Source organism: Staurois parvus, unplaced genomic scaffold (assembly GCF_062004578.1).
Source record: "Staurois parvus isolate SC_StPar_1 unplaced genomic scaffold, SC_StPar_1.0 ptg000460l, whole genome shotgun sequence".
NCBI classification, from domain to species: domain Eukaryota; kingdom Metazoa; phylum Chordata; class Amphibia; order Anura; family Ranidae; genus Staurois; species Staurois parvus.
This window is the reverse complement of record NW_028318256.1, coordinates 1,060,535-1,074,842: the sequence shown is the minus strand read 5'-3', so window position 1 is coordinate 1,074,842 and position 14,308 is coordinate 1,060,535.

Genomic DNA, 14,308 nt, shown 5'->3' with positions numbered 1-14,308 from the left:
ACAGAGGAATGACGTCGTTCATCCCATAGTCCTGCCGACTCACGAATAGCGTGGCCTCCTCAAAGGGCCTGAGCAAGCGCAGGTGTCACGCATGAGCTGCCAATGGCTGACATCTAAGTTACACAGGGGAGTACCTTTATCCGCTTGTAACATCAGGAAATCGGTGATGGCCTTTCGCTGTTCGTAAAGGCGGTCTAACATGTGTAGGGTTGAATTCCACCTTGTTGCAACGTCGCAGATCAGGCGATGCTGTGCAATTCCGTTCTGCCGCTGCAGCTCAAGGAGGGTGTGCTTTGCGGTGTAGGAATGGCTGAAATGCATGCAAAGTTTACGTGACATTTTAAGGATGTCTTGCAGTGGGATGGTGGATTTTAGGAACCGCTTGACAACCAGATTGAACACGTGAGCCATGCATGGCGCATGGCACAACCTTCCTTGACGCAGAGCAGACACCATGTTCTTTCCGTTGTCGGTCAACATGGTTCCGATTTTCAGTTTGCGCGGAGACAGCCATCTGTCGATTTCTCTGTTCATTACACTGAGAAGTTCCTCCCCTGTGTGACTACGTTCGCCTGGACCTGGCAGCAGCATGAGGAGGTGGTATAGGGGCCCATGGCAGATTAGGGGCCTGGCAGCAGCTATGGGAGGCCCGTAATCTGCCAGCACCCTATGTCAAAAAATTCAACACACCAGCAGTGTGTGAGGAGACCTGAAAGTGGCACATGGCAGAGTGTGGCGATGGAGACAGCAGCAATGGGAGGCCGTAGAGGGACCCATGACAGACTCAGGACTTGGCAGCAGCATGAGGAGGCGGTATATAGGGGCCCATGGCAGATTAGGGGCCTGGCAGCAGCTATGGGAGGCCCGTAATCTGCCAGCACCCTATGTCAAAAAATTGAACACACCAGCAGTGTGAGGAGACCTGAAAGTGGCACAAGGCAGAGTGTGGCGATGGAGACAGCAGCAATGGGAGGCCGTACAGGGACCCATGACAGACTCTGGACTTGGCAGCAGCATGAGGAGGCGGTTAATAGGGGCCCATGGCAGATTAGGGGCCTGGCAGCAGCTATGGGAGGCCCGTAATCTGCCACCACCCTATGTCAAAAAATTCAACACACCAGCAGTGTGTGAGGAGACCTGAAAGTGGCACATGGCAGAGTGTGGCGATGGAGACAGCAGCAATGGGAGGCCGTACAGGGACCCATGAGAGACTCTGGACTTGGCAGCAGCATGAGGGGGCAGTATATAGGGGCCTATGGCAGATTAGGGGCCTGGCAGCAGCTATAGGAGGCCCGTAATCTGCCAGCACCCTATGTCAAAAAATTCAACACACCAGCAGTGTGTGAGGAGACCTGAAAGTGGCACATGGCAGAGTGTGGCGATGGAGACAGCAGCAATGGGAGGCCGTAGAGGGACCCATGACAGACTCTGGACTTGGCAGCAGCATGAGGAGGCGGTATATAGGGGCCCATGGCAGATTAGGGGCCTGGCAGCAGCTATGGGAGGCCCGTAATCTGCCAGCACCCTATGTCAAAAAATTGAACACAACAGCAGTGTGTGAGGAGACCTGAAAGTGGCACATGGCAGAGTGTGGCGATGGAGACAGCAGCAATGGGAGGCCGTACAGGGACCCATGACAGACTCTGGACTTGGCAGCAGCATGAGGAGGCGGTATATAGGGGCCCATGGCAGATTAGGGGCCTGGCAGCAGCTATGGGAGGCCCGTAATCTGCCAGCACCCTATGTCAAAAAATTGAACACAACAGCAGTGTGTGAGGAGACCTGAAAGTGGCACATGGCAGAGTGTGGCGATGGAGACAACAGCAATGGGAGGCCGTACAGGGACCCATGAGAGACTCTGGACTTGGCAGCAGCATGAGGAGGCGGTATATAGGGGCCCATGGCAGATTAGGGGCCTGGCAGCAGCTATGGGAGGCCCGTAATCTGCCAGCACCCTATGTCAAAAAATTGAACACAACAGCAGTGTGTGAGGAGACCTGAAAGTGGCACATGGCAGAGTGTGGCGATGGAGACAGCAGCAATGGGAGGCCATACAGGGACCCAAGAGAGACTCTGGACTTGGCAGCAGCATGAGGGGGCAGTATATAGGGGCCTATGGCAGATTAGGGGCCTGGCAGCAGCTATAGGAGGCCCGTAATCTGCCAGCACCCTATGTCAAAAAATTCAACACACCAGCAGTGTGTGAGGAGACCTGAAAGTGGCACATGGCAGAGTGTGGCGATGGAGACAGTAGCAATGGGAGGCCGTACAGGGACCCATGACAGACTCTGGACTTGGCAGCAGCATGAGAAGGCGGTATATAGGGGCCCATGGCAGATTAGGGGCCTGGCAGCAGCTATGGGAGGCCCGTAATCTGCCAGCACCCTATGTCAAAAAATTCAACACACCAGCAGTGTGTGAGGAGACCTGAAAGTGGCACATGGCAGAGTGTGGCGATGGAGACAGCAGCAATGGGAGGCCGTAGAGGGACCCATGACAGACTCTGGACTTGGCAGCAGCATGAGGAGGCGGTATATAGGGGCCCATGGCAGATTAGGGGCCTGGCAGCAGCTATGGGAGGCCCGTAATCTGCCAGCACCCTATGTCAAAAAATTGAACACAACAGCAGTGTGTGAGGAGACCTGAAAGTGGCACATGGCAGAGTGTGGCGATGGAGACAGCAGCAATGGGAGGCCGTACAGGGACCCATGACAGACTCTGGACTTGGCAGCAGCATGAGGAGGCGGTATATAGGGGCCCATGGCAGATTAGGGGCCTGGCAGCAGCTATGGGAGGCCCGTAATCTGCCAGCACCCTATGTCAAAAAATTGAACACAACAGCAGTGTGTGAGGAGACCTGAAAGTGGCACATGGCAGAGTGTGGCGATGGAGACAGCAGCAATGGGAGGCCATACAGGGACCCATGACAGACTCTGGACTTGGCAGCAGCATGAGGAGGCGGTATATAGGGGCCCATGGCAGATTAGGGGCCTGGCAGCAGCTATGGGAGGCCCGTAATCTGCCAGCACCCTATGTCAAAAAATTGAACACAACAGCAGTGTGTGAGGAGACCTGAAAGTGGCACATGGCAGAGTGTGGCGATGGAGACAGCAGCAATGGGAGGCCGTACAGGGACCCATGACAGACTCTGGACCTGGCAGCAGCATGAGGAGGCGGTATATAGGGGCCCATGGCAGATTAGGGGCCTGGCAGCAGCTATGGGAGGCCCGTAATCTGCCAGCACCCTATGTCAAAAAATTCAACACACCAGCAGTGTGTGAGGAGACCTGAAAGTGGCACATGGCAGAGTGTGGCGATGGAGACAGCAGCAATGGGAGGCCGTACAGGGACCCATGACAGACTCTGGACCTGGCAGCAGCATGAGGAGGCGGTATATAGGGGCCCATGGCAGATTAGGGGCCTGGCAGCAGCTATGGGAGGCCCGTAATCTGCCAGCACCCTATGTCAAAAAATTGAACACACCAGCAGTGTGAGGAGACCTGAAAGTGGCACATGGCATGAGAGACTGTGGACCTGGCAGCAGCATGAGGAGGCGGTATATAGGGGCCCATGGCAGATTAGGGGCCTGGCAGCAGCTATGGGAGGCCCGTAATCTGCCAGCACCCTATGTCAAAAAATTCAACACACCAGCAGTGTGTGAGGAGACCTGAAAGTGGCACATGGCAGAGTGTGGCGATGGAGACAGCAGCAATGGGAGGCCGTACAGGGACCCATGACAGACTCTGGACCTGGCAGCAGCATGAGGAGGCGGTATATAGGGGCCCATGGCAGATTAGGGGCCTGGCAGCAGCTATGGGAGGCCCGTAATCTGCCACCACCCTATGTCAAAAAATTGAACACACCAGCAGTGTGAGGAGACCTGAAAGTGGCACATGGCATGAGAGACTGTGGACCTGGCAGCAGCATGAGGAGGCGGTATATAGGGGCCCATGGCAGATTAGGGGCCTGGCAGCAGCTATGGGAGGCCCGTAATCTGCCAGCACCCTATGTCAAAAAATTCAACACACCAGCAGTGTGTGAGGAGACCTGAAAGTGGCACATGGCAGAGTGTGGCGATGGAGACAGCAGCAATGGGAGGCCGTACAGGGACCCATGACAGACTCTGGACCTGGCAGCAGCATGAGGAGGCGGTATATAGGGGCCCATGGCAGATTAGGGGCCTGGCAGCAGCTATGGGAGGCCCGTAATCTGCCAGCACCCTATGTCAAAAAATTGAACACACCAGCAGTGTGAGGAGACCTGAAAGTGGCACATGGCATGAGAGACTGTGGACCTGGCAGCAGCATGAGGAGGCGGTATAGGGGCCCATGGCAGATTAGGGGTCTTCCAGCAGCTATGGGAGGCCCGTAATCTGCCAGCACCCTATGTCAAAAAATTCAACACACCAGCAGTGTGTGAGGAGATCTGAAAGTGGCACATGGCAGAGTGTGGCGATGGAGACAACCCACCGACTGTTTTGCTCGCTGCCAAGCTGCCACCCTCTTCTCCTGATGATGCGGAAGCAATAGCCTGATGACGACGAGGCTGCCAAGTGCGATCAGCCTCATCATCATCAATTAGGGTCTCCGCCTCACTACTAGCCCCCTCGGCTGCGTGTGGGTCAGGAGACAGACCTGTCTCTACACCGGCTACCGAGCCACTCTCCTCGCCACTACTTCTTCGCCTGGCTGCTGAAGAGGCGGATGTCTCCCCCCGTTCCTGACCGCCCTCTGTTAGCTCTTCCTCACTGTACTGGATGACACCGGGAGCACTAGCCTCTGGCTGCGAATAGTGCTGCCTCGACCCCTTCCTCTGCTGCCACGTCTGCTCGCTCCTAAAACATTGCCTCCTCTGCCACTCCTCTGCATGTTGTCTGACATACTCTTTAATTAAATGATTCTGTGTCCCTGAGTAACAATTCTGTGTCCCTGAGTAACGTTTCTGTGGCCCTAAGTAACAGTTCTGTGGCCCTAAGTAACAGTTCTGTGGCCCTCAGTAACAATTCTGTGTCTGTCCCTGAGTAACAATTCTGTGTCCCTCAGTAACAATTCTGTGTCCCTCAGTAACAATTCTGTGTCCCTGAGTAACAATTCTGTGTCTCTGAGTATCGTTTCTGTGGCCCTAAGTAACAGTTCTGTGGCCCTAAGTAACAGTTCTGTGGCCCTCAGTAACAATTCTGTGTCTGTCCCTGAGTAACAATTCTGTGTCCCTCAGTAACAATTCTGTGTCCCTCAGTAACAATTCTGTGTCCCTGAGTAACGTTTCTGTGGCCCTAAGTAACAGTTCTGTGGCCCTAAGTAACAATTCTGTGTCTGTCCCTGAGTAACAATTCTGTGTCTGTCCCTGAGTAACGTTTCTGTGGCCCTAAGTAATGGTTCTGTGGCCCTCAGTAACAATTCTGTGTCCCTGAGTAACAATTCTGTGTCTGTCCCTGAGTAACAATTCTGTGTCTGTCCCTGAGTAACAATTCTGTGTCCCTGAGTAACATTTCTGTGGCCCTAAGTAACATTTCTGTGGCCCTCAGTAACAATTCTGTCTGTCCCTGAGTAACAATTCAGTGTCTGTCCCTGAGTAACAATTCTGTGTCTGTCCCTGAGTAACAATTCTGTGTCCCTCAGTAACAATTCTGTGTCCCTCAGTAACAATTCTGTGTCCCTGAGTAACAATTCTGTGTCCCTCAGTAACAATTCTGTGTCCCTCAGTAACAATTCTGTGTCCCTGAGTAACAATTCTGTGTCTGTCCCTGAGTAAGAATTCTGTGTCTGTCCCTGAGTAACGTTTCTGTGGCCCTAAGTAACGGTTCTGTGGCACTCAGTAACAATTCTGTGTCCCTGAGTAACAATTCTGTGTCTGTCCCTGAGTAACAATTCTGTGGCCCTAAGTAACGGTTCTGTGTCCCTCAGTAACAGTTCTGTGTCCCTGAGTAACAATTCTGTGGCCCTAAGTAACGGTTCTGTGACCCTCAGTAACAATTCTGTGTCCCTGAGTAACAATTATGTGTCTGTCCCTGAGTAACAATTCTGTGGCCCTAAGTAACGGTTCTGTGGCCCTCAGTAACAATTCTGTGTCCCTCAGTAACAATTCTGTGTCTGTCCCTGAGTAACAATTCTGTGGCCCTAAGTAACGGTTCTGTGGCCCTCAGTAACAATTCTGTGTCCCTGAGTAACTTTTCTGTGGCCCTAAGTAACGGTTCTGTGGCCCTCAGTAACAATTCTGTGTCCCTCAGTAACAATTCTGTGTCCCTGAGTAACAATTCTGTGTCCCTGAGTAACGTTTCTGTGGCCCTAAGTAACAGTTCTGTGGCCCTAAGTAACAGTTCTGTGGCCCTCAGTAACAATTCTGTGTCTTTCCCTGAGTAACAATTCTGTGTCCCTCAGTAACAATTCTGTGTCCCTCAGTAACAATTCTGTGTCCCTGAGTAACGTTTCTGTGGCCCTAAGTAACAGTTCTGTGGCCCTAAGTAACAGTTCTGTGGCCCTCAGTAACAATTCTGTGTCTGTCCCTGAGTAACAATTCTGTGTCTGTCCCTGAGTAACGTTTCTGTGGCCCTAAGTAACGGTTCTGTGGCCCTCAGTAACAATTCTGTGTCCCTCAGTAACAATTCTGTGTCTGTCCCTGAGTAACAATTCTGTGTCTGTCCCTGAGTAACATTTCTGTGTCCCTGAGTAACGTTTCTGTGGCCCTAAGTAACATTTCTGTGGCCCTCAGTAACAATTCTGTCTGTCCCTGAGTAACAATTCAGTGTCTGTCCCTGAGTAACAATTCTGTGTCTGTCCCTGAGTAACAATTCTGTGTCCCTCAGTAACAATTCTGTGTCCCTCAGTAACAATTCTGTGTCCCTGAGTAACAATTCTGTGTCCCTGAGTAACAATTCTGTGTCCCTCAGTAACAATTCTGTGTCCCTCAGTAACAATTCTGTGTCTGTCCCTGAGTAAGAATTCTGTGTCTGTCCCTGAGTAACGTTTCTGTGGCCCTAAGTAACGGTTCTGTGGCCCTCAGTAACAATTCTGTGTCCCTGAGTAACAATTCTGTGTCTGTCCCTGAGTAACAATTCTGTGGCCCTAAGTAACGGTTCTGTGTCCCTCAGTAACAGTTCTGTGTCCCTGAGTAACAATTCTGTGGCCCTAAGTAACGGTTCTGTGGCCCTCAGTAACAATTCTGTGTCCCTGAGTAACAATTATGTGTCTGTCCCTGAGTAACAATTCTGTGGCCCTAAGTAACGGTTCTGTGGCCCTCAGTAACAATTCTGTGTCCCTCAGTAACAATTCTGTGTCTGTCCCTGAGTAACAATTCTGTGGCCCTAAGTAACGGTTCTGTGGCCCTCAGTAACAATTCTGTGTCCCTGAGTAACTTTTCTGTGGCCCTAAGTAACGGTTCTGTGGCCCTCAGTAACAATTCTGTGTCCCTCAGTAACAATTCTGTGTCTGTCCCTGAGTAACAATTCTTTGGCCCTAAGTAACGGTTCTGTGGCCCTCAGTAACAATTCTGTGTCCATGAGTAACAATTCTGTGTCTGTCCCTGAGTAACAATTCTGTGGCCCTAAGTAACGGTTCTGTGGCCCTCAGTAACAATTCTGTGTCCCTGAGTAACGTTTCTGTGGCCCTAAGTAACAATTCTGTGGCCCTCAGTAACAATTCTGTGTCTGTCCCTGAGTAACAATTCTGTGTCCCTAACTAACGTTTCTGTGGCCCTAAGTAACAGTTCTGTGGCCCTCAGTAACAATTCTGTGTCCCTGAGTAACGTTTCTGTGGCCCTAAGTAAGAATTCTGTGTCCCTGAGTAACAATTCTGTGGCCCTAAGTAACGGTTCTGTGGCCCTCAGTAACAATTCTGTGTCCCTGAGTAACAATTCTGTGGCCCTAAGTAACGGTTCTGTGGCCCTCAGTAACAATTCTGTGTCCCTGAGTAACAATTCTGTGTCTGTCCCTGAGTAACAATTCTGTGGCCCTAAGTAACGGTTCTGTGGCCCTCAGTAACAATTCTGTGGCCCTCAGTAACAATTCTGTGTCTGTCCGAGTAACAATTCTGTGGCCCTAACTAACGTTTCTGTGGCCCTAAGTAACAGTTCTGTGGCCCTCAGTAACAAGTCTGTCTGTCCCTGAGTAACAATTCTGTGGCCCTAACTAACGTTTCTGTGGCCCTAAGTAACAGTTCTGTGGCCCTCAGTAACAATTCTGTGTCTGTCCCTGAGTAACAATTCTGTGGCCCTATCTAACGTTTCTGTGGCCCTAAGTAACAATTCTCTGGCACTCAGTAACAATTCTGTCTGTCCCTGAGTAACAATTCTGTGGCCCTAACTAACGTTTCTGTGGCCCTAAGTAACAGTTCTGTGGCCCTCAGTAACAATTCTGTGTCTGTCCCTGAGTAACAATTCTGTGGCCCTAACTAACGTTTCTGTGGCCCTAAGTAACAATTCTCTGGCACTCAGTAACAATTCTGTCTGTCCCTGAGTAACAATTCTGTGGCCCTAATAACGTTTCTGTGGCCCTAAGTAACAGTTCTGTGGCCCTCAGTAACAATTCTGTGTCTGTCCCTGAGTAACAATTCTGTGGCCCTAACTAACGTTTCTGTGGCCCTAAGTAACAATTCTCTGGCACTCAGTAACAATTCTGTCTGTCCCTGAGTAACAATTCTGTGGCCCTAACTAGCGTTTCTTTGGCCCTAAGTAACGATTCTGTGGCCCTCATTAACAATTCTGTGTCCCTGAGTAATGCTTCTCTGTCCCTAAGTAATGTTTCTCTGTCCCCAAGTAACGTTTCTGTGGCCCTAACTCTGTCCCTAATACAGAGCGGTCTGCCTCTCTTGAATGACTGGAGGCAAATGAAGAATTCTAAAATGGCCGCTATTTATAGCTCGACCATTACACAGTGCTTGCTGGCTGGCTGCTGATTGGCTAATGCGATCACATGTCATTAAGGAATGCATTATGGGTCAGCGCGCCTTGTCTGCGCGCCTTCCCAGACATCCCCGCTCCGTCGCCGCACATGTCCGCCGCCATTTTAGGAAAAATTTCGATTCGCGCGTCCGAAGTAGGCTATTTTTCGGATTCGGCGCGAGTCGAAAATTTTCCAATATTCGACTCGAATTCCACTTCGCCTACTTCGATTCGCTCATCTCTACTCGTAATATCTTCTTGCCATTTATAAACATTATTATTTTTATAATCCTGCATATCTCGATAATATTTCTTAATTTTCTTTTTCTGTGTATCTTCATCCACTTTCTTAACATATTCCTGAATTTGTTTAACCTTATCTCCAAACTCACTGGAATTATTGAAAGGTGTCATTTTATCTCTTAATTCCTGAATTTTTTCATCCAACAATTTAAGTTTCCTTTTCCTTCTCTGTACAATAAGTTCCATTAGTTTCATTTCTACATTATTAAAAAAAGAGAACCATTCCTCATCCAGTTCCTTACTCATCAAACCATCATTTGGTCCCACCTCCCACCTCAACCTCCTAGGCGTGATCCTCTCTTTTATATATTTTTCAAGAGTGACTACATCCCACCATGCTCTAATTTGTTTATCCAATGAATTCTTAAGGTGTCTAAAATCTTTAGTTAAATCCATATGCTCATAATTTTGTGAAAAAACATCCTCTATATTAACCCTTTTCTGAGATGCAAAATTAAAAATATCCATGGCTGCTAAGTTTCAAAAAGTGATACCACCTCAAATATGTAAAGAAAACAAAACCTCAGCGCCCAGGACTCTCCTATTACACACACAATTCCCCGTGAGATGCTGCTGTACACAGGTACAAAAACCAAAAAAACTTATATCAATAAAAACCAGCGCAAACCCACATAATCAATTGCATTACTCAACTTATTAACCCCTTCACGCCTAAGGGTAAAACAAATCTAAATGCCTAAGCACAATTCTGCACCGTTGACATGTGATAGCAAAACCGTACATATCATCACAACTACTTTGCACATCCAGGTGGATTATACCTTGATTTTTTCAGGACAAATTGGGCTTTCATTTGGTGGTAAATGGTAATGGATATCTCCTGATTTTTTTTTATTATCAAAGGAAAACTGGCCAAAAATAGTAAAAAAAATCCTTTTTTTTTTATTTAGCTATGTGTTTCTTGTTATGACCATAACCTACCACCAAACAGCAACCCAAAATAAATTCTCCAGCTCTTGACGATCGCAGCGATACCATATATGTGTATGTTATTTGTTGTTTGTACCCGTAGTACAGCCCAGAAACCATAGTGCGCATTTTGTTTTTGTCTTTTTTTTTTTTTTTTACCTAAAACACACTAACACTAACTGACACTGACATTAACACTAACTGACACTGATACCAATTTTTTTAAATCCTGACGCTGACCTTTGACCCTGACCTTTGACCTTGACCCTGACCTAAACACTAACCCTGGCACTGAACTAGATCAAACCTTGATCTAGGTATTTTTTTTTATTTTTTCTTTTATTTTTTTAATATTTATTTATTTATCTTTTTTTTTTTTTTACAAACTTTTTTTTTTCTTCTCTCTGACAGGAGTTCGAGAGATACAATGTATCTCTCTTCTCCATTCATAGAGAGAGAGAGAAAAAAAAAACAAGGGGGCCGGGCTGCACAGTGACTGATCACTGTGATAGCCAATCAGAGGCTATCACAGCGATCATGTGACCCGGGACCGGGAGTCCCGGGTCCCGATCGTTAGAACGGGACCCGGTGCTCTCAGTGACACCGCGGTCTCGGTGCTGGGAGCGCGTTGAGGGGCGCGCTCCCAACACAAAGACAGGTACGCAAATATGCGGCCCCACGGAAAAAAGCCCAGGTCCGTGAGGCCGCATATTTGTGTTACGTCGGCGTCAAGGGGTTAAACAAACTAAAAGACCGTGAAACAAAACCACTTTTGTGCTAGTAAAAAAATATATAAAATAAAAAATAAATTATATATAAATAAATATATAAATAAATATATAAATAAAAAACATTAAATTCATAAGTCCAGTGACAAAAAAATCCCAAAAAATTAATTGACAGTTTTTTGGTTTTTGTACCTGTGTACAGCAGCATCTCACGGGGAATTGTGTGTGTAATAGGAGAGTCCTGGGCGCTGAGGTTTTGTTTTCATTACATATTTGAGGTGGTATCACTTTTTGAAACTTAGCAGCCATGGATATTTTTAATTTTGCATCTCAGAAAAGGGTTAATATAGAGGATGTTTTTTCACAAAATTATGAGCATATGGATTTAACTAAAGATTTTAGACACCTTAAGAATTCATTGGATAAACAAATTAGAGCATGGTGGGATGTAGTCACTCTTGAAAAATATATAAAAGAGAGGATCACGCCTAGGAGGTTGAGGTGGGAGGTGGGACCAAATGATGGTTTGATGAGTAAGGAACTGGATGAGGAATGGTTCTCTTTTTTTAATAATGTAGAAATGAAACTAATGGAACTTATTGTACAGAGAAGGAAAAGGAAACTTAAATTGTTGGATGAAAAAATTCAGGAATTAAGAGATAAAATGACACCTTTCAATAATTCCAGTGAGTTTGGAGATAAGGTTAAACAAATTCAGGAATATGTTAAGAAAGTGGATGAAGATACACAGAAAAAGAAAATTAAGAAATATTATCGAGATATGCAGGATTATAAAAATAATAATGTTTATAAATGCAAGAAGATGTTACGAGTATTAATAGTGAATCTAGGAGCTCCTCACCAGGAACAGGAAATGAGAGGACGACAGGGAAATCACCTATGGTTAAAAATAAATCCCCTCAGGGTAAAAGAAAATCCCCTATGAAAAATAAGGAACAAAATGGGACACCTAAATATAATGTGCCAGTATATAATAGGTTTGAGCCTTTTAATAATTGGGGCACCCTAGCACCTCATGAATATGGATATCCTCCAATGAGGGAGGATTTTCAGAGGGGGGGGTATGGGGGACCCCCATGGAGAGGGGGAGGAGGAAGAGGGTCATTCCAGATGAGGGGAAGAGGAGGACCTTTCTATCCACCCAGGAGAGGGGGAGGAGGGTGGAGACCTCCTATGAACCAACAGGACCCCTACTGGCCAAAAGGAGGGGATGCAGAGGGGGGAAAAGGAAAAAGAAAGAGGTCAGCTTAAATCAAGGGATCTTTAATTTGAGTGATTCTGTTTTAAATGAAGAAGAGTTAAAAGTTTTAGCATTAGGATTGAAATACGCACCGGACAAAAAACTTAATAAACTGGAAACTTATCTTGATATACATAAGTTTGTGAGGAAAATAAATTTAAAGAAGTATTGGGCTAATAAAACTAATTTTGAGTATAACAGTGAAAAGGGAGATGACTATTTTCTGCATACACAGTTGAGGAATAAATCTGTGTTTAATCCGAAAATCTCTAATAATTGTTGTGTAGAAACGTTTAAAAAAATGGTGGAACATGATCTGGAGGATTTATCCATTCCCTTTATGAGGAAGAAACAAGATTTAGAAATTGGTATAAAAAGATTGGAGGAAAATAAAAATATCGTTATAAGGCCGGCAGACAAGGGTGGTGGTTTGGCGGTACTAAATAAGGTAGATTATTATACAGAACTAAGTAGATTGGTAGATGATGTTGAAACATATGAGTTGTTAAGGGGTAACCCTACCATTAAATATAAGAATTTGCTAATAAAACATGTTAAAGAAGGTGGTAAAAGAGGAATACTTAACAAAAAAGAGATTAAATATCTGGTTCCTTCTGCTCCAATAACACCTGTGATCTACCAATTACCAAAAATCCATAAAGATCTTAAAAACCCCCCCGGGAGACCCATTATTAGTGGGGTAGATTCATTGTTTTGTAGACTGGGTGAATATGTGGATAAGTTTCTGCAACCTCTAGTTCCCATGTTTCCAGCGTACCTGAGGGATAGTGGTGATCTGATTAATCTGATTAGGGGAATTAGGGAAGAGGGGAGATGTGTGATGGCTAGTGTGGATGTCAATTCCCTGTATACTAATATAAGGCATGCGGATGCATTAGGAGCAGTTAAGTGGGCCTTAGAGGCAAAAGCAGGTTTAAAATCACAGCAAACTGAATTTTTACTTAATAGTTTAAATTTAGCTATGTCACATAATTACTTTTGGTACTCTGGGAAATACTATAGGCAAGCAAGGGGTGTGGCCATGGGGGCCAAGTATGCACCATCGGTGGCAAACTTGTTCATGAGTAGATGGGAAAGTGAAGCCATTTTCAAGAAAAGAACTACAGAGTTGCTAGTTTATAGAAGATTTATCGATGATATTATTATAATTTGGAAAGGTACAAGAGAGACACTGGAGGAGTTTATCCAAGAGATGGGGAATAATTCTTTCAATATATCATTTACTAAAAATATCAGTGAGGAGGGAGTGGATTTTTTGGACCTGACAATTTACAAGAAAGATGATAGGTTTTATACCAAGACATATTTCAAGCAAGTCGATAGGAATGGATATATTCCAAATTTTAGTTGCCACCATAGAAATTGGATAAAATCCATCCCTAAGAGTCAGCTTATTAGGATCAAACGTAATTGTGATGATGAAGGTGTTTTCTTGGAACAGTCTGAGGTGTTATTGCAAAGGTTTAGGGAGAAAGGCTATGGAGAAGAAGATCTGGTGGTTTCATTGGAACAGGTTAGAAAGATTAGTAGAGATGAACTTCTAAAGAAAAAAGAAAGCAAAAAGAAGTTGGGAGATGTGGCTTTCATTACAGGATATTCTAAGCATTATAAATTGGTTGAAAACATTATTAAAAAGTATTGGTCAATTCTAATGAGGGATGAAACTCTTGGGAAAGTGTTACCTAGCAAACCCTTGTTTATATATAGAAAACCACCAACTTTAAGGTCTCGACTTGTTAAAAATGTTCCAGATGTACCTAAGAAAATGGTTACTTTTTTGGATAGGGCTGGTTTTTTCAAGTGTGGGAGATGTTTGGCTTGTAGAACCCTGAAAGGGGACAGAAAAAAGCATTACAAGGATTTTCAATCCTGTTATAATGGAGCATCCCATAAGATCAATAAGTTTATATCATGTGACAGTACGCATGTTACCTATCTGCTGGAGTGCTTTTGTAAACTCCAGTATATAGGGAGAACAACGAGGAAACTTGCCACCAGATTGGGAGAACATATTAGAAACATAAAGAAGGGATTCAAACATCATAGTTTATCATATCATTTTAGAAGGCATCATAACAGAGATCCGGCATCGTTGAAATTTTGTGGGATAGATAGAGTAGAAGCCCCTTGGAGAGGAGGAAATATGGTAATAAATGTGTCTCAAAATGAAACGAAGTGGATTTATCAAATG